The sequence below is a fragment of the Mesocricetus auratus genome, unplaced genomic scaffold (genome assembly GCF_017639785.1).
Source record: "Mesocricetus auratus isolate SY011 unplaced genomic scaffold, BCM_Maur_2.0 Super-Scaffold_100004, whole genome shotgun sequence".
Lineage (NCBI taxonomy): Eukaryota > Metazoa > Chordata > Mammalia > Rodentia > Cricetidae > Mesocricetus > Mesocricetus auratus.
Genome location: NW_024429189.1, coordinates 100,997,223 through 101,024,080, shown reverse-complemented (window position 1 = coordinate 101,024,080; position 26,858 = coordinate 100,997,223). Strand labels below are relative to the sequence as shown.

The 26,858-nt window shown below is 39.3% G+C and overlaps 1 protein-coding gene across 2 annotated transcripts in view; it reads left to right on the top strand.

Moving 5' to 3' along the window:
* The window catches only part of Hao1 (hydroxyacid oxidase 1), a 113,843-nt gene extending 88,297 nt beyond the window's left edge, over positions 1–25,546 (top strand). For both annotated transcript variants that reach the window (XR_005877435.1, XR_005877434.1), the window contains 2 exons: positions 258–10,287; positions 17,833–25,546. The gene's annotated coding sequence lies outside the window, so the exon portion shown is untranslated. The remainder of the gene's footprint in view (positions 1–257; positions 10,288–17,832) is intronic.
* The last annotated feature ends 1,312 nt before the right edge of the window (positions 25,547–26,858 follow it).

Genomic DNA, 26,858 nt, shown 5'->3' with positions numbered 1-26,858 from the left:
GGTCTACCCAATCTTTGAATATCATATTTGTATATGGTAGTATGCTTTGCCTGTTTGTGTTAGTTGTTGTGACAAATACTCCCGACATCTCAGTTCCTTAGGACAATGCAGTGATACTTTTTGTACATAGTATGTGTCTTAAGAAATTGTGAAATGGGCCTGTTGTGGGTAGATGCACCTACTTTATGTAGTCATTTAGAAATGCAAGCTCTGAGTCCTTTTAACCATATCTCCACTATTTGTCTTGTCTCTTCCAGATGGTCAATGACGATGACAGAGAGGCTTTATTTCAACCCCCTGCTATTTCACATGCACATTACTGTGTGAAACATGTAGAAGATGGCAAGATACTGTGCAGGCAGCATTGGTGGCCTGCATAGCAGTACCCCCAGGTGCTAAAAGAGTCCAACAGAAGCCTGCCTCACATGAGTACAGCTGTCCAGATGACCTGTAGATCTGTTGTGTAGCTAACTGATAGCATCAGTTCATATGATCTTAGTTGTAAGAAACACTTGATCACAATGGCTGGGAAATGAAGCCTTTCCTTGTTTTACAAGATAAGAAGGAAAAAAGTAGTTAGAGAGATGAGGTAGAATTTCAAAATGACATGTAATCTAGTAATCACTGCTCATATAACATGAGGAGTGGTGACCTTTACCTTTATTTTATTATATTTTTTTGGCTTTTAGAGACAGGGTTTCTCTGTGGCTTTGGAGGTTGTCCCGGAACTAGCTCTTGTAGACTAGGCTGGTATTGAATCTACAGAGATCCACCTGCCTCTACCTCCCAAGTGCTGGGATTAAAGGTGTGCACCACCACCACCCAGCCCTTTATCTTATCCTTAATGACTATATAGCTGAAAGAGGCCTGGTTTGTCTTAACAATTACAGTGGCTTAGAGGCACTTAGGCAAAGGGGACACCAAGAGAGTTCCTTTTAAGAGAGAAGGAAAATACTTCCTTGAATTTCCATTTCACCAAGTTTCTGCTTATGCAGCGGAAGTGCTTATGTGTGAAAGTGTTTTAGGAAAGGGCTGTTAGGCACAGGGAGTAAACATATGGTGCTGGAGCTGTAGGGCTGTGCCTCAGAGAGTAGTTTTCAGAGAAGAACTCACAAATCCACAGCCTTTAGACATGACACAGAGGTTCTTATGTAGAGGAGATGAGACAGTCAACTATAGATACTGTGGCTACTAAGGGAATGATAGGGAGGGAGCTTGCCTATTTTAGAGAATAACATTCTCCCTTGGAAAGGCATAAATGGACAGACTATTTCTTAAATGAAGCTAGGTGGCAACTGAGCAAGTATCCAGTGATTATCTGCAGAATTGTAGTCTAGGGTTTTTCTAGGCTCAGAAACTATAAAAACAGCTACTATGACATCAGTATTTCTGTATATCCTGTGGGTGGCCATTTATCACGTAGTCATCTTTCTAATAGGAATGACTCAAAGGTCCAGTTGTGAACAGTTGGGGAACTTGTACATACCACTTCACCTTTGGTTATAGTGTTCTTTAAAATACTGGTAAAAGCATCACCCAGTTACTCAGAACAACTTATGTCTTATTTACATTACTTTTGTAGATGAGATTTCTTACATCGATTAAATTTCAGAGGTCTATTCTTCTTATTTTAGTAATGGTTCATTTGTCCTACTGTGTCTTCCAGGAAAAGCTCTAGTTATGCCTCAAAAAGCAAGAACAGTGACCTATCACACTGTCTGGTGCTGCTGACATTCATCTCACCATGTGGCTCTCCTGAATGCACTCTTCATCTCAAAGCTAAGCCAGAAACTTTCATCATCTTCCTTTAGGGAGACCCCATAGTGAGGGACTGCCTGCTACAGTCCAAACCTGTGTCTTTTGGCCTTGCTCGTAGTCCAGGTTATCTTTTGTTTGTCTCCTGGCATTCTTAAAACTCAACAGTTTTTGATGGTGAATAATGTTATCCTTTTATATCATCTTACTAATTTCCTTTGTGCAGCCATTTTCATCCCCTGAAAACACTGATAGACCAGCACACAGTGGATTTTCAGTGACTCTCTCTTACAGGATTTAAGTAAAAATGAAATGTAAGGTGAAGAGAGTATTAACTAGCAGGAGTAACAGCTTTCATGTCACTGAGTGAGACAGGTATTAGCTAATGTGTTGTTTAAAACTTCTGATTATCCCAATATTTGACATTTTACCCCACTTTTATCTCATTTAGAAGAATAGGTTTCTGTTACTAACTCAAACGCATAGTGTTGATTTGCTCATTTTTTAGAGGTGATTAAGATCACAAGCTGCTAGAAGCCACCAGGGGAGTTCGGATTCCGTGTCCTGTTTGAGGGGCCTCTCAAGGCTCACTTGCCAGTTATTTGGGGGTGATCTGTTCTAGCAGGAACTCTCAGTTTCCCAGTTTCTCATTCTTAGAAAGATGAATCTTGCATACCATGTGAAAAGCATCTAACTGTAAGAGTGTCTGGGGTGTGAGTTGTTGCAGTCCCAAGGATTAGTTACTGAAAGCCTGGCTGCTATATGTGATACCTGGACTCTTTCTTAATAAGCCCTGATAATTGCCCTGACAACATTATGTATCATGGAAGACCACATATGTATCAATACCCACCCCAAAAAAACCAACGTGCATTCTTATTTCATAGTGGATTCACACACTTACCTTGATACTGTCTGTCCCAGAAGTGAATATTCCAGCTAGAGGCACAGCAGGTCCCAAGGGCCGTCCATCTCTGCAAGAAGGGTGTAATCCCATCTGCATATACACTAGAGACATTTTAACATACTCTTATGGGATACACTTGAGATATGTCCAGGAAGAATCAACTTGTATCCAATGTGGAGGTCATTGTGCATGAGGATTTCAAACTTGACAATGAATTCAGTTATTTTCATTTAAAACTGAAAATAAGATGGTTACCATTGCCTGGGATGAAGTCCTTTGTACTTCTTGCATACTCTTTTCTTTATTATTATTAATATTAAGTATTATATTTTTGGTAAGGAAAAGGACCCAGTAGAGTCTAAAATTAGACACATAGAAAATAAGACTCACCAAAGATAATAGAGGCTTTTGTAATTTTGAAAAAGTATTAAGTTGTAACATGACTTTGAAAGCTAGAGTTTCCAACCTGTATGGCTTACTCATACTTGGAAATTTCTTGTCAAATCAATAGTTTTTGAAGTTTACTATCTCAACAGTGAAAGGAAACAGAGGCACCTAGTTCTGACCCCAAGTTTTTTCTTAGTACCTAGGCACAATAGGGCGAGCTCCAGGCAAGTTAAGTTCTGAACTCCCTGCTTCCTGTCTTTTGTGAGTTCTCAATTTGACACTTAAGCATACTTCAGTGTGGACTTTTATGTGGGAATGCCTTTGATATTTTTCCACTCCTGTCTAATGCCAGCTACAAAAAAGAAAAATAGGATATGGCTCTAACCACATGTAATATATTTAAGATTTATTTATTTAATTATTATATTTCTTTATCTTGAACCTGAGTGCTACACTAGTGATTTTGGAAGACTTTTCTTTTAGAGTCACTCTGAGGGGCAGTCTTAGGAAAAAGAATCCTCCCAGTCTCTGAGAATTCCACAGGTCACAGGAAACAATCCCTGTATGTTCTAGGGTAACAACCTGTACTTGAATGGAGGCTGCAGTTGTGGAGTTTAGGCTTGAGAGACTCAAAGAGTGTCGGGTCCATTTTACAGAGTGACATGAGCAATGAGCAACCCTACCAAATGCACACCTCCTAATGGGATGAACATGTAGGGGAGCTCAATGGGATGATTTACTGCTTTAGTAAATTTTTCTCTTGAGCAATGATCATCAGTGGATCACCAGTTAACTATGAGTAATAGGCCATTGGATTTGCAGCCTTCTTGCTTAATATGGTCTGTTCAGTTGCCTTGATTGGGAAAAGTTCCTTTTTCCACTTGAATGAGTGGGGCATGTCTGGTGGGGGAATGGATACACAGGCCTCAGTTAGAATGATGGAAAAGCAAATAGCAGGCAAGAATGAGTAACAGTGATTAAAAGAGCTAAGCAACAGAGTCAACCTTGTTCCCTGTGACTACAGAGTGTGATGCATATATGAGGAAGAAACAGTTGAAATTACTGTTTGGGAAATAGATCAACAATGTATCAGTTATGTTTTAGTGATCCAATGTGTAAATAATATTTAAGCTTCCGTCTAATATATGCAATCCTACCTATAATTCCCCACAGAAACTTGACAACCCACCTGCTCTGAAGGGCTCTATTGTATTATTCTGATGGTGTTTTATTTAGATCCACGATTTTAACATGTGAACCCCACTTCCATATTACCATACAACTGTCATATTAAACTGCTCAATGGAAAACATGCTCTGTATTTTATTGGCACACATTGAGCCAATGCAGTTTGGGAGTTTATGAACAGCTTGTTAAATGAAGATGTCCTGGTACAGTGTTAAAGCACAATTTTCAAATACAGAAACATAAAACAATGCATGTGACTTTATTGTTATTATTATTATTGTTACTTAGCATAGTAAGTGAAAGAAGCACTGAAATGTAGACATTGGTGTAACTGAGATTCTGAGTTTGTGTAATTCTCTGCATGACCGCAGTTTGCGTCTCTTCATTAGTTTATCCATTCATGAATGTATTCAGTGTTTTCCTGGGTTGTTATAAGGTGCTATGAGGGAGGAGCATGTATAGGTAAATGTGAGACTGAAACTGCCTGTCTGAGCTTAGTATTTATCTGGAGAGTGGAAGGCACTGAAGTAACTTCAGGTCACTTGGAAAATGCCTACAAGGTCTGCACAAATCTCTCTATGTGGAGAGGCATGAATTGGTCCAGAAAGTTTCCTTGGCCTTTTCTTTCTGGCTAAGAAACTAATCAGGAAGCCCAAGGATGGCAATTGGGGAGTTTCTGTTCTGCCTAGAGAGTATGAAAAGGTTCAGAGAGTAGGAAGAAGCAGGCGTATTTTTGGTATCTGGAAGTGGGAATGCAACCATGGGTACCAAGAAGGGCTGAGACAATAAGATGAAGCTGGAGATAGAAGATGGAGAGTTAACTGATAACTATGAAAAGAGGAGTAAGGAGCTCTCTCTGAATTTTACATAAAACTGAGCTAATAACCATTATACTTAGGATCACTATAGAAAAATATAATCTATAATGGGAGTTTTGCTAAAATGTTGCTACAGCAGAAATCCAGGAGAGGGTCAAGCCCTTGCTGGTTTTCTGTTTTGAGTAGTCAAAAAGCTTGTTTACAGCAGATGAGGTCTTTGTCCTCCTTCAGAATTCTCCCCAACATGGTCTCCTTTCTCTCATTCCTGAATTTGTATCTTCCTTTTCCTCCATCTGTGTCTTCTGGTCTCTCCCCATTTTCTCTTTGTGACCCTATTTCTGTTAAATTGACTGGTCTGGGAAACACCTGTTGCCTGGATAAATCCAGCGATCCCTTGAGTCGAATCAGAGTGGCCCAGGCCTGTACTCTAATTCTCACAGCAGTGCTGGACAAACAGTGATACATTCTTAGTCTTTGATTCTTATTTTATGATCAACTGCCAGAGAACCATGACATCATCCTAAGTAAGATAAAATACAACTGCCCAGCTTACTGCTTTATAATTATGATACCTGAGTCTAGTTTTCTTAAACTTCTCAAGACTGGAAAGCTTTTGGTCCCAATTTTCAATGTATTTCTAGGTCACCTCCCAGGATGAATTATTTCCACAGATGGCTAATTTGGTAAGCTTATCCCAACTTGTGCTAATTTCATTCTAGGGGATGGATACTTTCTGAACATATTTTGTTTTTGTTAGTGAGTAGAGGAGTCTTCCTGTGTCACTTCTAATTGTTGGCATCTTGTCTGTGGAACTGAAAAGGCTACCTCTTCCTTCTGACTGCTGGGACTAAAGGTGTGCCCCACCACCGTCCAGCTTTTCCCTGGACAGACTGCAGAAACTGTGCAGCCAACTCGGCGACAGGACCAAAGTGCAAAAGCCACGGGCTGTACAGGCAGCCTCATTAAGGTTGCAGGGACCTACCCAAGCACACCCTTGAAGGCGAGGTTGCAATTATATCACTAGACCCAAGATAAATGATAAATGGGTGTTTATTGGGGAACAATTACACAGAAAAATACAAAGAACTACCTGAGTGTTTCTCTGCTCTTCCTACCAGATCCTAACAGAAAGAGCACAAAGGAAAGCCAGACCTCAAGCTCCTCTCTTTCTGCTTCCTTCTATCCGAAGTCACACCCATAGGGGTGTGGCCACTGTTTAAGGTCAACAGACCAGAGCCTACATCTAATAATTGTTTTTTTTCTATTTTTATGTATGTGGTGGTCAGAGGTCTGAACTAATGGTCTTCTTTAGTCACCCTCTGGCTTGATAATTCCAGACAGATTGTCTCAGGGAACCTGAAGCTCATTGGTTTGGCTAGACTGGCCAGTAAGACCAAGGGATCCTTTGTCTCCACATGCTGATGCTGGAATGGCAGGCTCACACTGTTCCTGTTAAGCTTTTCTATGATTGTACTCATGTGGTCAGCATAGTACCATCTGGCCTAGCTCCCTTCCCAGCCTCCACCTTAGTTTTCATAGCCCCATTGGAAATTCCAGTCCATTTACACAGAGTAGTTCTCTCTGTGTTCCCAAGGTGATGTGTATCCCAATGAAGACAAATTGTGTTAATGTGTGGAATGATCACTAATCAACCCATCCTAATTTAGTGTTTTATTCAAAGTGGGGGATTATTAACCAAAGTGAGTCTCAAATTGCATAAAAATGAAATGCAACGTTAAAGGAATAATAATAGACAATTTGACAGGAAGATGTTAGATCCCTTAATACCTACTGTACTTAAAACAAAATCATTATTACTTATGCTGTTAGGTGAGAATAATTTTGGGCTAGTCTAAAAGCAGTGGCCTCATGGTATCACAGTTTGGAAGTAGCTGGCCTTTCATAGCTAATCTGGACTCAGTTTGCACATCCATGAAATAAGAAAGCTAGGCCAGACTGGAATTGGGATAAAGGTGAGAATGAGAAAAAGTAAGCCCGATGTCAGTGACCTGAAATTGGTATGCAAATTGAACAATTCGCAGTATAACAATAAACACAAGTCAAACTACACCAAACTACAGAAACATAGCTTTTCAGAGTGCAGAGTGGCGTATGGTAATAAAGTTCCTTTTTTTTTTTAACCACTAGCACCCACAGTCCTCTTTATTTCTCAGAGATAATTAGGGCTCATTTCTTGTATAGCTATCAAAATGTTTTTAGGGTAGTGTGCTAGTCAAAGTTCTGCTGGTTTCAGTCTACAAGAATAAACACTGACTAAAGCCACAATAAAATATTGACTGGAACGATGTTGGGGATATTTTGCTGAACTAGATCAGGATTAAGCCCCAAAGTCTTTGGAAGGGGGACTAAAGGAAGGTCTCCAGGCATCCCAGAAGCTGCTAAAGTAATTGGGCTGCAGACTTCACACCTCTGCTATTTTGGATTTGATTCATTCTGAGTGTGAATGGCCAAGGTAGACAGGTTCAGTGGACTGTGTTGTGTCTGAGTGAGCAGGGTGTGGATGAAAAAAAGTGAAATAAAAAGAAAAGGAAAGGACATGCCTACCCCTAGGTATGGATGAGGAGAAGGTTTATTGTAGATAAAATGGAGAGCATAGCCAGAGACAGAGACACCTGGGTGAGTCCAGTGTGGACATGACCAATTGAGCTGGAGCATGTGAAGAGAAGGGGAGAGGAAGAGAGATGGGAGAGACGGAAAAGGGGTGTAGCATCCAGCAGGCCAAAAAAGAGTGGGGCAGGTAACCAAAATGTCTGGATTATATAGGTAAGAACCTCTGGGGGAAGGGCAGCCCAGACTCTGGGCTGGAGAATTCAGGGTAGAGGGTAGAGTGTACCAGCCAGGTGGACCCTGTAACAGACAGGGAGTGAGGGATGCCAGGAGAACCTGGTGGTCAGGTATGCTTTGATATGTTAACTGGGAACCTCAAACTTTTGTCTTGTGTTTGAAACTTAAAATGGTGAAGAGGTGATAAGATAGACATCTCATAGCATGGAGATCTGAGTACCTTTGTTGCACAGGATGAAGGGTCCCCTGTGGATAGTTAAGCCAAGAAGGATATGTTATGCATAAACATATCCCTGTTTATACACAGACAAACACATGCATACTCTAAGTACTTGATTTTGAGTAAAAGGTAAAAATGACTTTCAGATTGTAGTATACTTACGTGTGGGTATGTTCATGGAGGTGCAGGTGCCTGAGGAAGTCTTTGGCTTTAGATTCCCTGGAACTGGAGTAACAGGATTTGGTGGGCCACCCCAAGTGGGCGCTGAACCAAACCCAGGTCCTCTTGAAAAGTAGTGCATGTTATTCTTTTTTTCTAGGCAGGCTTTTTATGTGTAACCATGGCTCTCCTAGAACTCACTCTGTAGATCAGGCTGGCCATGGACTTGCAGAGATCTGCCTTATGAGTGCTGGCATTAAAGACATGCACCCCCACTGTCTAGCTCAGTGTTTCATATATATATATATATATATTTTTGGTAAAGATTATTTTTAAATTCATAGGTAACACTGGATGCTTGTATCATATACAACATGATGTTCTGAGGTCTATAAACAAGTTAGACTAATTTAGTTCAGCTAATGAACAAATGCATCAGCTCACACTACACTGTGGTAAAAGCGTATAAAATCTCTCTCTAAGTTTCTCAACAATATAGCACAGATGTTCCTTAATATAGAGATAGTGCTGTTTCCATAGAAACACATAAGGAGGTAGAAATGCTTTCTCTAGTTCATCCTAGCCTGTCTTAGATGTTCTCAGAGCACTTGCACTAGTCTACAGTGAGGAAAAATCCATTAGTATGAAGTCTGGTTCATATCAAGTACTGCATATTATATGTAATCCCTGTGCACTGCACTGTAAGTGGAAAGCAACCTGATTGTATTGATATTCACAATAAAAGTACAATTAATGCATATTTAAATTCAGTTTTTTACTTAGTTGGTATAGCTTTTGGTAGATTTTCATTCTTTTTGTGGGCTAAGAGTCTTTGGTTGAGCATATACACTACATTTTCTTTGTTTAATGTACCCATCGAGAGCCATGTAGGCTAGCTTGTATTTTAACTATTATGTGTAGTGATGCTATGAAAAAGGGAATTCAGATATCTCTTTGACATGCTGATTGCCTTTCCTTTGGATAGACACACATTGCTAGATCACGTAGTTATTCTACTTTCAAACTGCAGAAGCCCATACTATTTGCCATCACAAATCTTGAACTTTGTATGGGCATGAACAGTGAAGTGAGTAAGCAGCTTCTATGTTCTATGTTTTTGCCAGCTCCTATCTTATGTCTTTTTGAGTTCTAGTCAGGCAAGCTGGGGTGTGGAGGTATTTATTGTGGTATTGAGTTGTATTCCTATGGTGACTGGCAATATGGAGCACTTTCCGCATACTTGTAGGTCATTTCTATATCTCTTTTTGAGTAATGGTCATCCAAGCCCATTTTAGAACCTTCTTTCACAATGGAGTTGTTGAATTTATTACTCAGTCACACCACGTCTGTATCTTTGCTGTATCAGGGACATTGTGAGTCTAAGGCCTTGAGTCTAGAACAGTTTAATTCATTAAATCCAGCCAAAGTTTCTATTAAATCTTTAAAGTGTTGGTCTTCTAGCTTAAATAACTTGAAATAACCAACATATTGAGAAAACATGATGGAAAGAAGAGTTTTAAGACATTAACTATCACATAATACAGTGTTATAGACAGATGGGAAATGTAATCAGAAGAACTGTAATTGTCCAGCTTGCTTATGACATTGGAGAGTTTAAAGGCCATGACTAAGGGAGAGCCTAAGTGGAGCTTACTAGACACTGTGAGTAGGGGAGGCCAAGGTGGTCAAAGGACAAAGTACTGTGGAAGAGAGGCATGTGTCCTTGGCAGTCATTCACATGAATCCATGTGGTGTCTTGATTTATACTGAACTCCTCATAGTCTACTAAATACATAATTCTTTACAGTGTTTCATTAGCATTCAGGACTTTTATCTGGAAAAGCCTTTGGAATGCAATGCATTTTTTCCTTTTCATTTCTGCTTTAGTATTCGTAAGCTGTTCTCAAGATGGGTAAGAATGATTCCTTATTCTTGCTCAATTTGACAGCTGCTTCAAGGTCTACAGAACTTTGGATCTTCAGTTCTGTCGTCAGGATGGTCTGAGCACTTTGTTTAACCATTTGTGTGGAGAATCCAAGAAGTATCAGGTCAGTATCTGGAGGGTCAGAGGAAGGTGCTAAGGATAAGAAAAAGGCAGTCAATCAGTGGTCATACTGAAGTGATACTGAGTGTGAGTGGTGGAGCAAAGTCTGGACAGTATTCTCTTGCTTTCTTAAAGACATTCTTTGGGATTGGCTCCTTGTATTTTCTGATAGAAGAAAATCAAAGAGGAATGCTTAAATCTTCTATTGAAAAATATCTGTTCACTTCAATTCAAAAATAGTGATAAAGAATTCATTTCAGTTTTATTGGACACCACATCTCATTATGTAGCACAGGATAGCCTCAGAATTGTAACGATCCAACACTGTCTCTGTAGCTCTGTGGTTACAGTCATGTACTGCTACATGAGGTATTTCAAGATTCTTATTTTTGCAGGAATGCAATTCATTTGACTGCAACATTTTTCTATGGCTGAACCCAGAGAGTTATATGACATAACACACTCTTCATAAAATATAGTTTATCCATTATAGAACTATAGAAAATGCTTAATTTTGCCTTGGGTACACCTTTCATCAGAGACTGACACATGATGAGAATTCAGATACTCAAGACATTCTTTAAGATTTATTTTATTTTGTGTGTATGAGTGCTTCGTATATTACTTTACATGTGTAACTAAAGTCTGCAGAGGTCAAAAGAGGAAGTCATATTCCCTGAAGTTACTGATGTTTGAGAGCCCACATGAGGTGCTAGGAACTGAACCAAAGTCCTCTGCAAGAGACAAGTGCTCATGACTCCTCAGCTAACCTCTAGCCCCAGCTATCTCTTTCTTTGCTGAGTGACATTTCATCAAGTTTGTCTTTCTTCATTGTTTGAATTAATGACATTCTTCTTCAGGGTTTTTGGTTTCCTGAAAGGACTGGCTTTTGAGATATTTGCTTCCTGATTGGCTGCTTCATCTCCTTCATAGTTCTAAACCAAAAGTATTGGATTAGATCTGCAGTCTTCAAACATTAAGACATAGAGCCTTTAGCTTGGTTGTGTTAGTCTAAGATCATTCTGTCCCCAGAAAGTTTGGCATTCAGAAATTACACATGGGCACACATGGAGGGTGAGGGGCCCTTGGGGGAACCTCGACTGAGCCCTGAAGCCAAGCTTCTGGGGGTTACTCGGGAGCTCAGCACCCCTGAGAGGGATGAGGAGTAACCACAAGCCCTCGGCCCTCTTGTGGTGCGTTTGCTAAGGGACTGAGCAAACTCTCCAGCCCCCTTTTTCCTTGACCTACCCAGCTTGGACCAGAACCTGAACTCCAGGAAAAGAGAGCGAGACTTCCTGTGAGCTGTCTTTTATGCCTTCCCCCGTAACGCCCCTAGCCATGCCCAAAAGTGGGCTTGGCTAGTGACGTAGTTCCGCCTAAGTACGTATACGTCTTTATGTCCAGCCGTATACGTCTTTAGTCCTGCCTAAAGTGGGTGTGGTTAGCGGTGTGGTAAACCGCCCTTTTATTACCTCATCTGTATGCGCCTCTAGTAAGTCACATGTTTAATGGCGGCATAGACTTAGTAAGTCACATGTTTAATGGCGGCATAGACTTCCTCCTACACACACAGAGTGAGACTGGAGGGTATAGCCCATCTGCACCAACTGGGGAGTGAGGAATGGGTGGAACAGATGCAGCACGACAGTTGTGAAAGTGGTTTCTTCTCTGCTCTGGAGATTTGAATAAAAAATCATTTCGTACTAAGCTTGGAGTCTTTTCCAAGACCCTTTGCACACAGGTGGGGCACTATTAACACATTATTTATATTAATAATTCAATGTTACCTCTCATAACTAATATTGAGTTGGAGAGCAACTGTGTAGCTGCATATCTGAAATAAACAAAGAGCCTGTGTCTGTTAAAAGAAAGAGCTTGATTAATAACAAAGCTGCATGTATTTTAAATATGGAAATACAGCTGTTTGTAGAGTACTCTCTAATACAGTGAGATATGTTGTCTTTACACATCCAGAATTGACAAGTTTTATTTTTTTCAATAAGAACCTTTATTTTAAAAATATTTTAGAGGTTTTTTATATCATTTTTGTTATTTTATTTTTGCTTTTCTTCAAATCAGCTGGGCAAAGATTACCTTCTGTAGGTCAAGCACTTGGTTGACAGCAGACCCCTGGTCTGAGCAATCAGAAGGCACTGTGTGATGGCACAGGCAACAAAAACAGAGGAACATTGAGAAGAAACAGGCAATGGTCCTGGCTAAGAATGGTGCTACATGCTAGAAGTGAAATTGAGGAAGCCGAGGGTGAGGTGAATGAGAGCCAAGAAGAAACTGATGGTGGGAGAGTACTACAAAGACAGAACTGAGAGAAGCACTATGGAATGTTTGGATGGGTTCAGGAGAGGTGGACGTTTTCTGTTTAGTTCTATATGCAGAAAACTTGCCAAATCTCAGTCCTAAACTTGAGTACCAGGTTGGTTAAAGGAAAATCTATGAAGGAGGTCAGGATTGTTTCCAAGATTCTGCCACGATTTTCAACACTCCTCAGTCTTTTGGCAGATTTTCTCCATGCAGGTGTTCAGACCCCACATTCCCTTCCCCTGAACCACAGGGTCACCCACATTGGAGCAATCAGTGAATAACTTTTGTATGCCAAACTTTCCTCTCCAGAATCTGCTTCTTTCTTGCTGGTATGCTTGTGCCTTGCTGGAGTTAATTTGACAACTGATTGGGTGTCAACGACAGATGATTTTGTCCCCTCTCTCTGGTCACATCTTGTCCGTTCCTTACAAAGTCAAGTAGATATTCTACTGAAATTGGATCAAAGAAAATTTTTTCTGATTCATTTAGATGGAAGCTATGTGTAAGGGGAACCCCAAGAGTGTGAACTTAACTTCTAGAGTGCCTGTTTTAGGAGAAATAGAATAACAATGAGTATTGCTAGGGAGAAGGGTCGATTAGATGCTGGAAGGAGAATGGCAGCAACCTGTAGGGATACGATGAAAGTTTGACCAGAGATGGCTTAGAGGGATAATACAAACCATTTAAAGGATTTCATGCATGGTTGAGGTAATTCTATGAGCTATTTTCCCCAAACCATGGCTTCAGTTAATGCATTTCTCCAGGATGGCTTTTCTTCTACACTGTGACTGCAGCCCAGCCTCCATTCTGCTAATGTTCATTGGTTCTGTTACATGTCTGGGATGGAAAAGGTTGCTTAGGTGTCAGCCAAGACACTCCCTCTGCTTGAGGGAGAGGGAGCTGCCAGCCCGACTCTCAGTTTCCTGCCAGCTTAAGGAGGTTATGACTCAGATTCAAGCAAAACACTGAACTGAAGCAAGAGGCAAGGGAGGGAACCCAAGCTCTGATGAAGGTGGTAGAGCCAAAGAGCATCACTGAACATTTCACTTAGGGGAACCAAAACCCAACACATCAGAGGTTGTGCAGTCCTGTGCGTATTCTCTGCTTTGAAAACACCTGCCTTTGCAAGCACACAGACAGCCTTTCCTTCCTTTTTATAGATATATTCTGCCTGAGTTGGAAATTGGAGGGTTATTAGCCATCCTGCAGGAACAGCTTCTCTCAGAAGCCAACACCATTCTTGAGCATCTTTCTGGTTCTTTGACAGCAGAAAAGCCCTCACCAGATGTTGTGACTCAGCGAGGGTGTCCACTTGTTCCTTGTTTCCATTCCTCACAGAAGGAGGTGTTAGGGGAAGAGTATGGACATTTCTTGGGAATAACACTGAAACCCAGACGCTGTGTTTCAAAGTTCTCTGTGGTTTCAGTAGCTTACTGGATATTGCTTTAGTGGCTGAGCTATTGCCAATATTGACTTGCTGGTTATATGAAAGCCAACTTCATCCCTGAGGAAAGATACTGGGTGAATTGAAGAACTTGCTGCTTTCTTTACGTTACCTTTTCTTTTATTCATTAATAAGTCCCACTTCTCTGCCTCATCTCAGCTATCTTTCTTTAAGTAAACCTTTTCCTTCCTGGAGCTTTATCTCCAGGCATTGGAGATGAATACAGAATTTGTTGGACATTTGCTACAGTTTGGATCTCATGTATCCCCCAGCACCTGTGTATTAAACGCATAGCTCTCTGCTTTGGTGTTATTGGGAAATGGTAGAAACTCCGCAGTTAAGGTCCTGTGGGGGTCTTTAGGTTAATGAGAGAAAGCCCTTACAGGGCACTGTGAAATACCAGTTTCTTCTTCTTTTAATAGTTTGTTCCTTGCTGTGAGGTGTGCACTTTTATTTCATGGCTTTTTACACAAAGATAAGTGTTCTTAACATATATCCTCCCAAAAGCTATGAGATCAAATAAACTATTTCTCTTTATAAGTTGTATATCTCAGGTGTTTCTTGAAGTGATTGAAATGTAACAAGCATAGAATTCAGCCACAAATGTTTGTATTAAACATAATTTACAGTGTAACTCCTTCTTATCTGAGTACATATAGTATGGAGAATCTTTTAAAAATTCAATATGTGAAGAAATCCTAGATGTTTCATCATCATCCAGATAGGAAAAGATGCCTTGGGACCCTTTGGAAATATTCCTGGTCTGCTGCCAGTCTGAATTTCTAGTCTTCTATCACTTGATAGACTTCTCCTTATTCTAGCTGGACTAGTCTACTTAATCACCTAACTCAGTTTAATCACTTTTTTCTTTCAGACTGTTTTTCAAACATTTATCTAGTTTAAACTATAATTAAAAGTCAAGTCTGTGTCAATCAATTATCTCTATTGTAAGAAAAATAAGACAATAATTAGTAGGAAAAGAGAGACACTAGAAACAGATGCACTATACAAGAGGGAAAGAAGCTTGGTTGTGTAATGTTCCTTGGGAAAGCATGACCAGAAGCTCTCAAATGAGACCCCCTCCTCCATTCACTATTTAGAGAAGTTGAGAATATAGATTGATTTTACTGAAGAGCTGTCAATTCCAGTCAGCAAACTCTTTCTTGGGTGGGATCATATTTTCACACTTTACGTTAGCAGACACTTGGGAACTCATGTCATGATAGATGCAGTGAAAGTACAGTAACTCAGAGGAGTTAATTCTAGTCGATTCTGATTGTTCTAGATCCTCCATTCTTGCAGCCCTTTCTCAATGGTGATGGTGATCTAAAGCTGCTAGAGAGACAGGTTCTCAAGGTTAAGTCTCCAGTGATCTAAAGCTCCCTACCATTCTTGTCAGGCATGCGTGTGTATGCTTTCAAATGCTTACATTGCACTTCTGTGTTGAACAACACTTAGAAGGCAGGCTCCTCTGTCTCTTTAAGAAGACACTGTGCATCTTGAATGCATTACCTACAAGTTTGAAGGGGGACCCCCAGTATAGTGAGTTCTCTGTAAGGCACTGAACTCAATCAGTGGAATGTTTTATTTCTATCAGCTTGTTCATAAACATTGCTGGGTAACAACAAATATGTGGCATTTGAGGACTGTTAGGAAGTCCTTTGTCCAGGACCTGTAGTTTGCAGCTTCACTAGTGACTCAGACTGACTGGTGGAAATTTCCCAGAAACCTGAGGACAAGAAGAAGATTGTTGGACAAAGGCAATGGATAAGTGAGGAAGTATACAAGATTTTCATTTACTTAAAAATACAAGTCAATAATTTACATATTTTGATAAAAAGTACCTCATATATATTAATACAAAACAGGTCTTATTTCATAGATTAAACTAAGGCTTGGGAAGGTTAATTATTTTATCAAACCAAACAGTGGGCAACATAACAGGACAAGAATCCACATCTTTTAATTTCCAGACAAATGGAAACCATTCTGTTAAACCATAGTGTAATTCTAGGGTGTAATTGAAGTCATAGTTTCTGAATTTTTGTGCCTTATGATGGGTTTCCAGGATCCAAGAAAACAATGGGCACTAGAATTAGGCAATTTCATTTTTGTTGGCAAACAATTATGCCAGGAGTTCTTTATGTTCATTATAATGGTAAGCACTGAAATAGACTTTGTCATGGTTACCATGGAGTTAGACAAAAATTTCAACATAAGCTGTATGAAGCCATTGGAGTAACCACTCCAGATGTCACTTCCAAGGTAAAGACTGTGGTGATGGTAATTCCTGTGAAGGAGTCAGCATTTTGAACTTCAGGCAGCCAAGCTGCAATGTCATTCTTATGTTTATTTATTCTGGGGTAGGCATGGTTTGTAAATAGTTCATGGTTAGACTGGTTGATACCATAAAAACAAAATAAAGAATCTTATTTTACATTCTCCCTCTCCCCTACAACTCCTCCACCCTGCCATTTCCTATTCCTTCTCTTTCAGCTGAACTCAGGTCCATTGGAAAAGCAGTGAATTCGTGCTCTTAAGCAATGAGCCACGCTCTAGCTCTTCGAATCACTTTCACAACAGCTCATGAATGTATTTTCTTTGTGTTCAAATGAGAAGCAGTTAACAATTGGTTTATATATTTTGGAAAAATGCTAACAGAACACACTTTTAAAGAATAAGAATTGGGTCTGGAGAGAATTTAGTGTTTCAGAGCACTGGCTGCTCATTGGGCAGACCTGGGTTCACTTCCTAGCACCCACACTGCTGCTCGAAACATCTATAACTTCAGTTCCAGGGTACCTAAATCTATATTTTGGTCTCCTCAGGCACCAGGCACACATGTGTACACAGACATACACACAGGTAAAACATTCATACATATAAAATAGTCACATACTTTTAAAAGTAGTAGAGTTTTGATAGTCAGTCATACAAAGTTGACCAATTTTAGGTACTTCAATGAATTTTGTGATATAAATTTAATTAAGTTTTTGGAATGATCAGAAAGATGATAAGGATTATTTTGTAGCTATTTTGTGTTCTTTGAATTGTTTTCAATATTTTGCTCTTTTCCTCCAGTGGAACTTTTTCTCTATAATTATAAAAGACAAAATAAATAGCCTTACTGTCTTGTAAGTCACCTAGGAAAATTACTGTTCAAAGTACCTCAGTGGTTTTTTACCTTAAACAGGTGTGACTTCCTCATGGAACTCAGGATGAGCCTTCAGTTTGTTTAAATGGCAGGTGATAATGCCAAGTGCTCACCTTGCCAATCATACTCTGGAGAAATATAGCTTTAAGGGTACATCGGAAAAGTCTCTACAGCTAATTAGACTACAGAGAGAATTTTACACTCCACACTAAGGAACAACACATTTCAACTGAGCACATTGGATTTCCTTTGTTCCAAAGACTTGAATAACAGAGTAAATTGAAGAATCATAGCTCAGTAAGCTGCCAACTAACAAGTAAACACAGTCTCACCAGGCATGAGTCATTTAGGTATTGCAAGTATTATGTCCTGTGTGTTTTATAACAATTCTAGAAGACTGTCTATTACTTGACAATATTTGGTGTGGTTGATAAAGTAAGTTTCATTGTATTTTATGGTCTTTAGGATTTGGAATTGATATAAATTGATGTAACTCTCTCTCACACACACACACACGAGAGAGAGAGAGAGCCAGACAGACAGACAGACAGAGAGAGAGATGCTTGCTTAAATAAAAATGATAAAATGCATCTTTATAATGTTATGAATGTTTTCTCCTTTTCTCCTTTCAGGCCTTTTTTTCTCTCGCCACAAAACCAGCTTGCCGTCTAAAATAGTTTAGAGGAGGTTTTTCCATCACAAAAGCAAATGAAAAGGAAAGAATAAGAACAAGAGAATTCTCTGATTGATTATTTTAATCTATTAGCAAAAACTAATTTAGTACTGCAAATAAGCATAGGATTAAGTAGGAGAGATGAAAAGTGCTTAGCGGTCATTCTTATTTTTCTATACATGTCTGTATCCTGGATACTCAGAGAGAGCCCTGTGGACTGGCAACAGGAGCATCTACTGGGAGCCTGTTAGAAACACAGAATCTCTGTTCCCACACAAGGCTCAAAATTTGCATTTAACAAGAGCCCCAGGTAACTCCTATGTGTGTTGAGTGTTGACCACGGATGACATGCAGAGCTTTCTTTCTTTTTAATGCCCATGGAGCTATAGAATTTCTCTGATGATGTGAATAAAACAAGACCCCCCTCCCCTTCCTATAAAAACAGAAATGGAAGGATCTGAATGCATCAGTCCAGATGGCTAAGAGAGGAGTTCTTTTCTACTGCTGTAGTGGCTCCCGAACACGCGCCAAGTCTTCAAGGGGTCAGATGTGCATTGGCACCTCATGCTGAGGTTATTTATTAATTTGTGTTTTACAAGAGGCAGAAGAAGGAGATTCTTCGCTCATGTTAGATTACACTTGTTGTTTCTGGTGAAAAATAATTTTCCCTTTGGAAAAGTGTGCTTGCTTCCTAGAAAATCAAGGAGACGATGAAGGGCCTCATTTCAGTTAAGAGCACAAGATGGACGGAAATATTGTATTTTCCTTCCTGGTCTTTGGTTGGAATTGACATCTATGCTTTGGGGACTGGCTGTGTATAAGCCTGTTGCCCTTTATATTTATGGCATTGTCAACTAAATTAATTCTGCCTGTTTATTAATTTTAAATTTTGGCAACCATGTTGACTTAAGAGTGCTGTATAATTTCTGGGAATAGCAAAGAGATAACAATGGCATTTGTCTTCAGCTTTTAAGATATGGACTGAGAATGCGTAGAAATACTAAGACTTGACTCACATTTCAGGCTGAGGTGGTCACCAGGGCTGCCACAAAAAGAGAGGAGGGGGAAGCAAGATTTCTTTTATCCCAAAACACACAGTCCCAATCTCTTGGAGGCACAGATGACAAACAACAATGAAGCAAGTAATAACGCTTTAATGGGTTCACTGGCCATGGGCAGTGAGCAAGGGGTTCTCTGACTTAGAGGGAAGATGATAGACTTCTCCGGAATTGGCCAAGGAAGAGAAGTCAGAAAAGAACATGCTGCTGGATCTTCCTAAATTGGTTTTTTTAAAAACTTTTCTGCATGCTTGAAATGTCCTGAGACAATTTTATATATCATGTTTTTATGTTATCACATATTAATGGAAATTTTCAAAAATGATCACAAAGATGATAGCAAGTATATGGCAGAATGTTGATAGGGAGGGGGTAGATAATGGGTATCAAAACACAGACGGTCACTAAGTTGTTTTGTTACATAGTAATCTAGGACAGATGTGGTAGAGACAGTTAATTATACATTTCAAGATTACTATAAGAGCAGGGTTCAAAGGTTAGCAACACACAGAAATGATTTGACTTGAGGAGGCAGAGACAGTTATTATCCTTATTAGAATATTACACACTGTACACATGTGCCCAGTTACAATACTACCCACAAATAAGTAAAGATAAGGGCAACTGAAGATAAAATGGAAAAAAATCCTACCACATGCAACATCTCTTTAGAATAGCTGCAAGCCCTGGGCTCTATTGTAGGTACTGTAAGAACAGCTTCAAGAGAGGTGGACAAGTTCTACACATACAAACTAGATTAAACAGAAAATTGCACTCAAAATGACCAGTTAATGAAATCGATAGAGGGGTTTTTGATAAGAAGAAAATAAAATGGAATAATGTATATATTATTAATACTAGAGTGGCTACACTCTAATTTTTAAGAAATACCAGAAAACAAAATTTATTGTACAAATCTAAACTAAGAAAATGATGTATGGATTTTCAAGATAACTGTGAAACCTAAAAATGGGGATTGGTGTCTTTTTGAGGAGTTTTTATTATTTTTTATGCAATTAAAAAATCATATACAACAGTTATTATTTTATTGTATACATTAATAAGTATTGATTTTGTCTGAAGACACAGTGGCTGTCTATTTTTTAAATGTAACACAGTATTCTAGAGTGGGTTATTATGCATGTGACTTAAAGTCATTGGAAGATAATTGAAAGATAATTTATATATTATTCAAGGAGTTATCCTATCTGCATGCAAAACAAATTGTGAATTTATGAGCTTTCTCATTTTGTTATAAACTCTAGCACACACACCATGTTATTGATAAGTAAGTGCTTCTCAATTATTTTAATTTTATCAATGCATTTGACAACATTTTGGCACAATCTTCTTGTTTAGTGGATCAAACAGTGGGGATGTTTATATTTGGGGCCTTAAACTCTTGCTAATGTACTATGAATAGTTTTGATAGAATTTAAGAGATGAAGTGGATAGATAGGATTCACAGTTAAATCTTTAAGTGACAAAGGAAAGGAGACATAAACAACAGAAGTTTGAAAAAAGGTAAAAATTATTCTATTTTCTTAAATACTTAACATACATACACAGGCAATATACACATTTATATAGTATATACACATACACACTATATATGTGTATCTATACATATATGTGTGTGTAGTAATAATGAAAGATGTCATGGATTTAGAAGGGAGGCACTGGAGTGAAGGAGGATGGCAGAGAGTGATGAAGGATACAGTGGTTGCGTTTGAAGAACACAAAAATAAAATAACAATTTAAAACCAAACAACAAAAAATGACAAAATCAATACTAAAGATGATCTCAACTACCAGAGACACACTGGGCAGAAACCAATGAAATGACATAAAGCAGACTAAGTTTCGGGTTCTGTTTAGGTTCAGAAGGCAGCTGCCTGAGAGTGAGCTGGCTTGGCCACAGCGCAGATGGCAAAACTTTGGGATTTCCACTTGATGACAGCCATAACATTAGCCAATAGCATGATGTGGCTGTTAGAAAAGTAGCCTAGCACAGTCTTAGGTTGCATTTGTGAAATATTGCATCTAGCATAATGAAAGCAATAGAAAAGACAGATGAACTAAATCCTGTGCTAGAGAAATGACCTCAAGAATGATGCTGTAAATCTCTTGTCCTGTGTGTCAGTCCTTCTCTAACTGGAGGACACTCAGCTGAAGGAACACTGAATTCCCAATATTATCTCTTGTGGAAAACTGGGAGGCACAGGGTGAAAGCTTTCCTGAGTGAGAAAAGACCAGGGATGAATTTGCAGAGGGCCCCTCTGGTTAAAAGCCAGTCAGTGCTAGCTAGAATGTTGATTTGAAGGCAGACAGCAAGAAATTTACTCTGACATTCTGAGCATAGTAGCATATTTATCCCTGTGTGTGTGTGAGTATATGCACACGCCCGCACATGCACTTGCGCGTGAGGACGCGCACACACGCACACACACACTTGCAGGGTATCTTTTTATTTTAGTCAATCTATAAAGTTCATTTCACAGTGAAAACATGAATCTGACCTTATTTCAGTTATTTATCATGAATAACAAAATGTCCCAAATGTATAAGTTTAAAACAATATTAACAATATTAAAGCTCATGCTTTAAAGAGTCAGGAATTCAGAGGGCTTTCCTGGAATATTCCTACTTGAAGTGTCTGACACCTTTTAGTTATGAAATGCTGCCCTGTCAAGGCCTCACTAGGTTGGATGTCCAAGGTGGTTCTGTTGCCTGGCCACACTTAGCTGGATGCTCTGCTGCCAGTCACAGCAAGGACTTGTGGTCTCTTCATTATCCTCAGCTTACCATGATTGTTTCCAAGCTGTGGGACTGTTAGCTCAGGAATAGGAAAGCAAATCAGAGAAGCCATGGGAGCCCATATGATGCAGTCTCAGTAGCACATTGTCCCTTTCCCCACAAGGCTGTAATTTTGCAAGTGACTCAGATGTCTTGATAGATACATAGTTTCTAGTTTTGACTGATTGTATGTACAAAATTTCTAGACACTGAAAAGAAAATGTTTATAGGGTGATTACACACTAAAGTGCATTTCACAATGAAAACTGCAAACTTTTTTTAGAAGAAAAAATGTTGTGGTGAATAAGTTGTGTCTTAAAGAGAACCCACTAAGTTACAGAAAAGGAGGCTTTCAAATGCCAAAACTTCTAAACAATAATGCTTTAAATCTAAAACATTCACAGTTTCATTAATCATTGAAGAGCAAATCATATAACTTTAACCATTTTAGCTTTGCACATAATACTATGTAGCAGACAGTTACTTGAGAAGATGGTGCAAAATATGATCACAACATCAGGGCCATTTGCCCAGTTGCTCAAGTAGTATCTTAGCAAGTGTTCCTGGGAAGGGTCAGATATCTGGTGAACTGGACACAGTGACATGCAGTGCAACCCCAAATCCAGGATTTGGGAACTGAGGCAGGAGATTAAGCCCCCTCTCTCTCTCACACACACAGGTATAACAAGTTAGTAAAAAAAATAAAACTTTCTTTTACCTACCAAGGAAAGATTCAATAAATGTTTGAAAATGAAAACACAACAACAACAAACCTACAACTGATACTTCCTAAATAACCTCCAATGTGGACACCCTGATTTTGTAAATTGCACTGGCTGATTGTAAGATTTTTACAGGAAATACAGAATTTTAATATTTCCCTTTGCACATTTTGAACTAATGTTAGAATTTTCTTGAAATTACTCCTTGAGCTATGACATAACGACATTTTAATTTGACTGAAGCATGTGGTATACATTGTAAGAAATTAACCATTACAGTTGTGAATTCTCTGAAGATGACGGAAGTTATGAATCTGACTGCATATGTGAAGCTGTTAAACAGGCAGGGTGATAACTCAGGGGCAATCAGCTGCAGGGAGCATGTAGGGAGGCATGCATATACTCAACAAACATTTCAGGGTTTCTATGCAATTATTGAGTATAAACAGATATTGAAAATGCAAAAAAATTTCCTCACTATGCTTGGTTACATACTTGGGATGTTGTATCTTCTAGGTGTATGGAGTTTTGCAGTTTCAGACAGAGACCCAAGCAGTGTCTCAGTCCCAGCAGGCATTAGAGGACATGTGCAGCTTCACTTCAGCTATTCTATGTCCTGTACATTCGAAAAGCCTCGGTGCAGCCTTAATTATTATCCTCATTTTTTTTACTAGACTTTGGAGTACTTTTCGGGTTCTCCTGATAACTGGTTCTACATGTACCTTAGCTCAGCAATTCTCAACCTTCCTAAAACTGTGACGCTTTAACACAAATCCTCATGTTGTGGTGATCCCCAACCAAAAAAGTATTTTTGTTGCTCCATCATACCTATAATCTTACTACTCCTTTAAATCATAATATAAATGTGATATAAATACTACCCCTGTGAAAGGGTGGTTTCATCTTCAATGGGGTTGCAGCCCACAGGTTGGGAACCACTGCCTTAGCCATTTCTGTTACAAGGACTAGATTTTAACCTTTCTTTCTGCTTCATGATAGTGTCTGTCCTCTGACCCACCCTGGTATCTCCTGCTGTCACCTCAAAGATACCTCCCTTCTCCCCATGCTAATTGCATTTTTCTTGTTCCCCATTGAAACTTTAGTGAGATCTCTGGTTTCCCACAGCTTATTTTTCCAAGTTGAGGAAGAGCAGCAATGTTTTCTCGTAGTTGTTACTGAGAATTTGTTAACTTTTGGTTGGTGTGATAAAATGCCCAAGATTAGTAACTCAAATCACTCACAAGAAGAAAAATATATTTTACCTCATAATTGGAGAGTTTTGAGTACATGGACACTTGTCATTATAGAAGCAGGTGGCAGATGAAAGCTGCTAAACTCATGGTAGCTGGGAAGCAAGGGAATCAAAAGGCTTCTAGGGCACATCCTCTGTGGCCCAGCTTCCTGTCACTAGGCTTCACTGCCTTAAAAGTCTAGCAGCTCAAGTAACACCACAATGGGATGACCAGCTTTTAGCACATGGTTAAAACCATAACAACAGTTAAATGCATGTTTAGCTAATCAGATTTCAATTTTTTTCACTGTTTCCTTGACAAGTTGCCATTTCCATTATTCATTTTCATCACTGACTCTAAGTTCATCAGCGCTCTCTGGAAGTCATTGCAGAATATTGTACAGAAGAACCCCAGGCAATTGCTTTCCTGATGTGGGACTAATTAAAGGTCTGTTTATGCTCCCCAAGAGTGAAAAATCTTTTCACTGAAAATTATAATCAGTTATCTGGTGAGCAGCCTTCACATTTTTCTTGTTTCTTATTTTGCATGCATACATGTACATATCCTCATCTGTACAGAGATCAGATGAAGATGTTGGGTATACTCTTTGCCATATCCCACTCAGAGCTTTTCACTGATTCTGAAGTCTTCTATTTTCATTTTTTATTTTTATTTTCATCAAGTAATGTAGCTAGCAAGCCCCAGAGATCTCACCCTCCTTCCTATCTCAGCTCCATAGTGCTGGTTCCCAGGTATGTGTGGCTTTTTACATGGCCACTGAGAATCTGAACCCAGGACCTCATATTTGTCCAATAAGCTCCTTTACCCTCCTACATATATCCCCAGGACTGTTCTCATATTTAACTTAATTTTGTTTCAGCTACTACTTCAATTCATTAAACCCATTTTTAATTTTACATTAAAAAAGAATATTTTTATTGTAAAAATCCACATTGTCTCCTGGGTTCTAAAGTGCTGTGAAAAGTCACGAAAATAAAAATGGAAGCCAGCAAGGGTCCCAGGGGTGGGCCTTCACATATGGTAATTCTGATAAGCAGAATTCTGGCTTTTGGGTTGTCTAAGTAACTCTTCCCATTCTTTAACCATTTGGTCTTTAAAAAACAAAATCCAATCGATTTGTAGCAGAGCTGCTGAGCAAGCCTTGCGAGACACATAGGGCTTATCCTTCATTGACAGCCTTCCCAGAGAGTATTTTAACATCTTCCTGCCTTTGCACGGGAATGAAGTTCAGTTTGGGGTAATCCAATTATGTCAGCTATGTCAAGCCATTCAGGTAGAGTTCACGTCATTATTTGCCAATGTTTGCAACGTCCAGTAAAACAGATTATTGTTATTGTTTTTGGAAGCTGAAAGATGGCTCGAGTTATTGAGAAGTTAGAGAAGTTTCCAAATATCCCGCAGTGAAGAAAGTAGGCTCAGACAGCCTGTTTTCAAGGCTTCATGCAGTGTTACTCTGACATCAGTGACATTTTTGTTACATTATTCCCATCTCTCCCTGGCAATTATGACCTTTCTTTGAGCAAAGCCAGAAGAATGTCAAAAGGAGGACACACTGCAGATTCTCATGATGTCATCATTGCTTGATGAGTTTGGTGCTTGTGTGGACTCTAGAATTTCTATGTGGAGTATATTTGGTTCACTCACGCAGGGAGCTTGCTATCTCATTGCCCCTGGGTAGCATGCTGCGGATTCAGAACTTGAGCTGTGAGGCTGCTCATGGCAAGAGTCACCAAAAGATGACAACAAAGTTTAATGTGCTCTTTCTAGACAGTTGAACTGCAGCAGTGGAAACACAATGTTTATAATGCTCCAGTGATGTGAAATAAAAATTACAAGAAAAACGATGTCAGTAGTTTTTATTATTTTTGAAATGTCATCTGTGTACTTGTATTTATATCATTCCCTCCTCCCTCCAACTTTTCCAATGTTCCTCCTTGCTCCCTTTCAAACTGATAGCCTCGTTTTCTTTGTCATTGTATTCTCTCTCTCTCTCTCTCTCTCTCTCTCTCTCTCTCTCTCTCTCTCTCTCACACACACACACACACAAACACACATACACATACAAACAAATTAATAAATACAACTTGCCGAGCCCATTTAGTGTTGTTCTTATGTAGACACATTTTGGGCTGATCATTTGGCATCAGACAGCTGATTAGGGAGCTTATCCCTGGGAGAAACTGGTTCACCCTCTTATAGGTAGTCCTTAATTATCCATAGCTCTTTGTCTAGGAGTAGAGTCTTGTCAGATTTTCTTACTCATTGGTATGTCAAGTTTTGTTTTAGTAGCCATATTGTTGAGATTTCATGGCTGAGGCTTCCCTGTCTTATATTCAAGACACTATATTGTAGTAGACATCCTGGTCCTCTGATATTTCGATATTTCTGCCCCATCTTCAATACTATTCCTAGAGCCATAATTTTAGGGATTTCTTTGTAGATGAATCAGTTAGGTTGGGGCATCCCATGGGCAGTTGTTCTCTGCCTTTTGACTAGTTATGCCTTTTAATAATGGTCTCCATATGTCACAAAACAACAGCAACAATCCCAACTTCTTTAATGATGGACAAGAACTATATTTGTTAGATCAGACCCGGGTACAGAATAAGCCCCCAAATTGAGGACCTGGAGATTAGATGTCTCATAGGTGGGCTAAAGTCCACTGAGTAGGTGGGAGTACTGCACAGGATATGCTGCCAGGCCAAGCTGGGGGCTGGGAATGGTGAGTGTAGGAAGGGTTAGACTCCATTGGTTATATGTTACTTCCTTCAGCAAATAATTGTTGAGCTAGAAACTATTGTTAAATATTTATATTCTTCTATCATTTAAAAGTTAATAAACACATCTTGGGTAAACATCTTGTGGAATAAGATATATAGGGGTACATTGCTTGTGGGCTGAAGTTAGATTTCTTGTTCTAAATCAGTTTTCTCTCACTCTACTCAGCCACATTAGACATGCAAAATTTCTACCTTCCAACATCTGGACATCTTGTAGAAGAGCATACACCATGCTTCTTTTTAAGATCATATCACTAGTTTTAACCTTTCAGCTTTTGTCCCTATGCTAGTGATAATAGTCCATATAAAGACTGCTTCTGGAATGGGAATGGAAGCAGAGCTGTATACAATTGGATCAGTTTCACAGGGCTGTGCA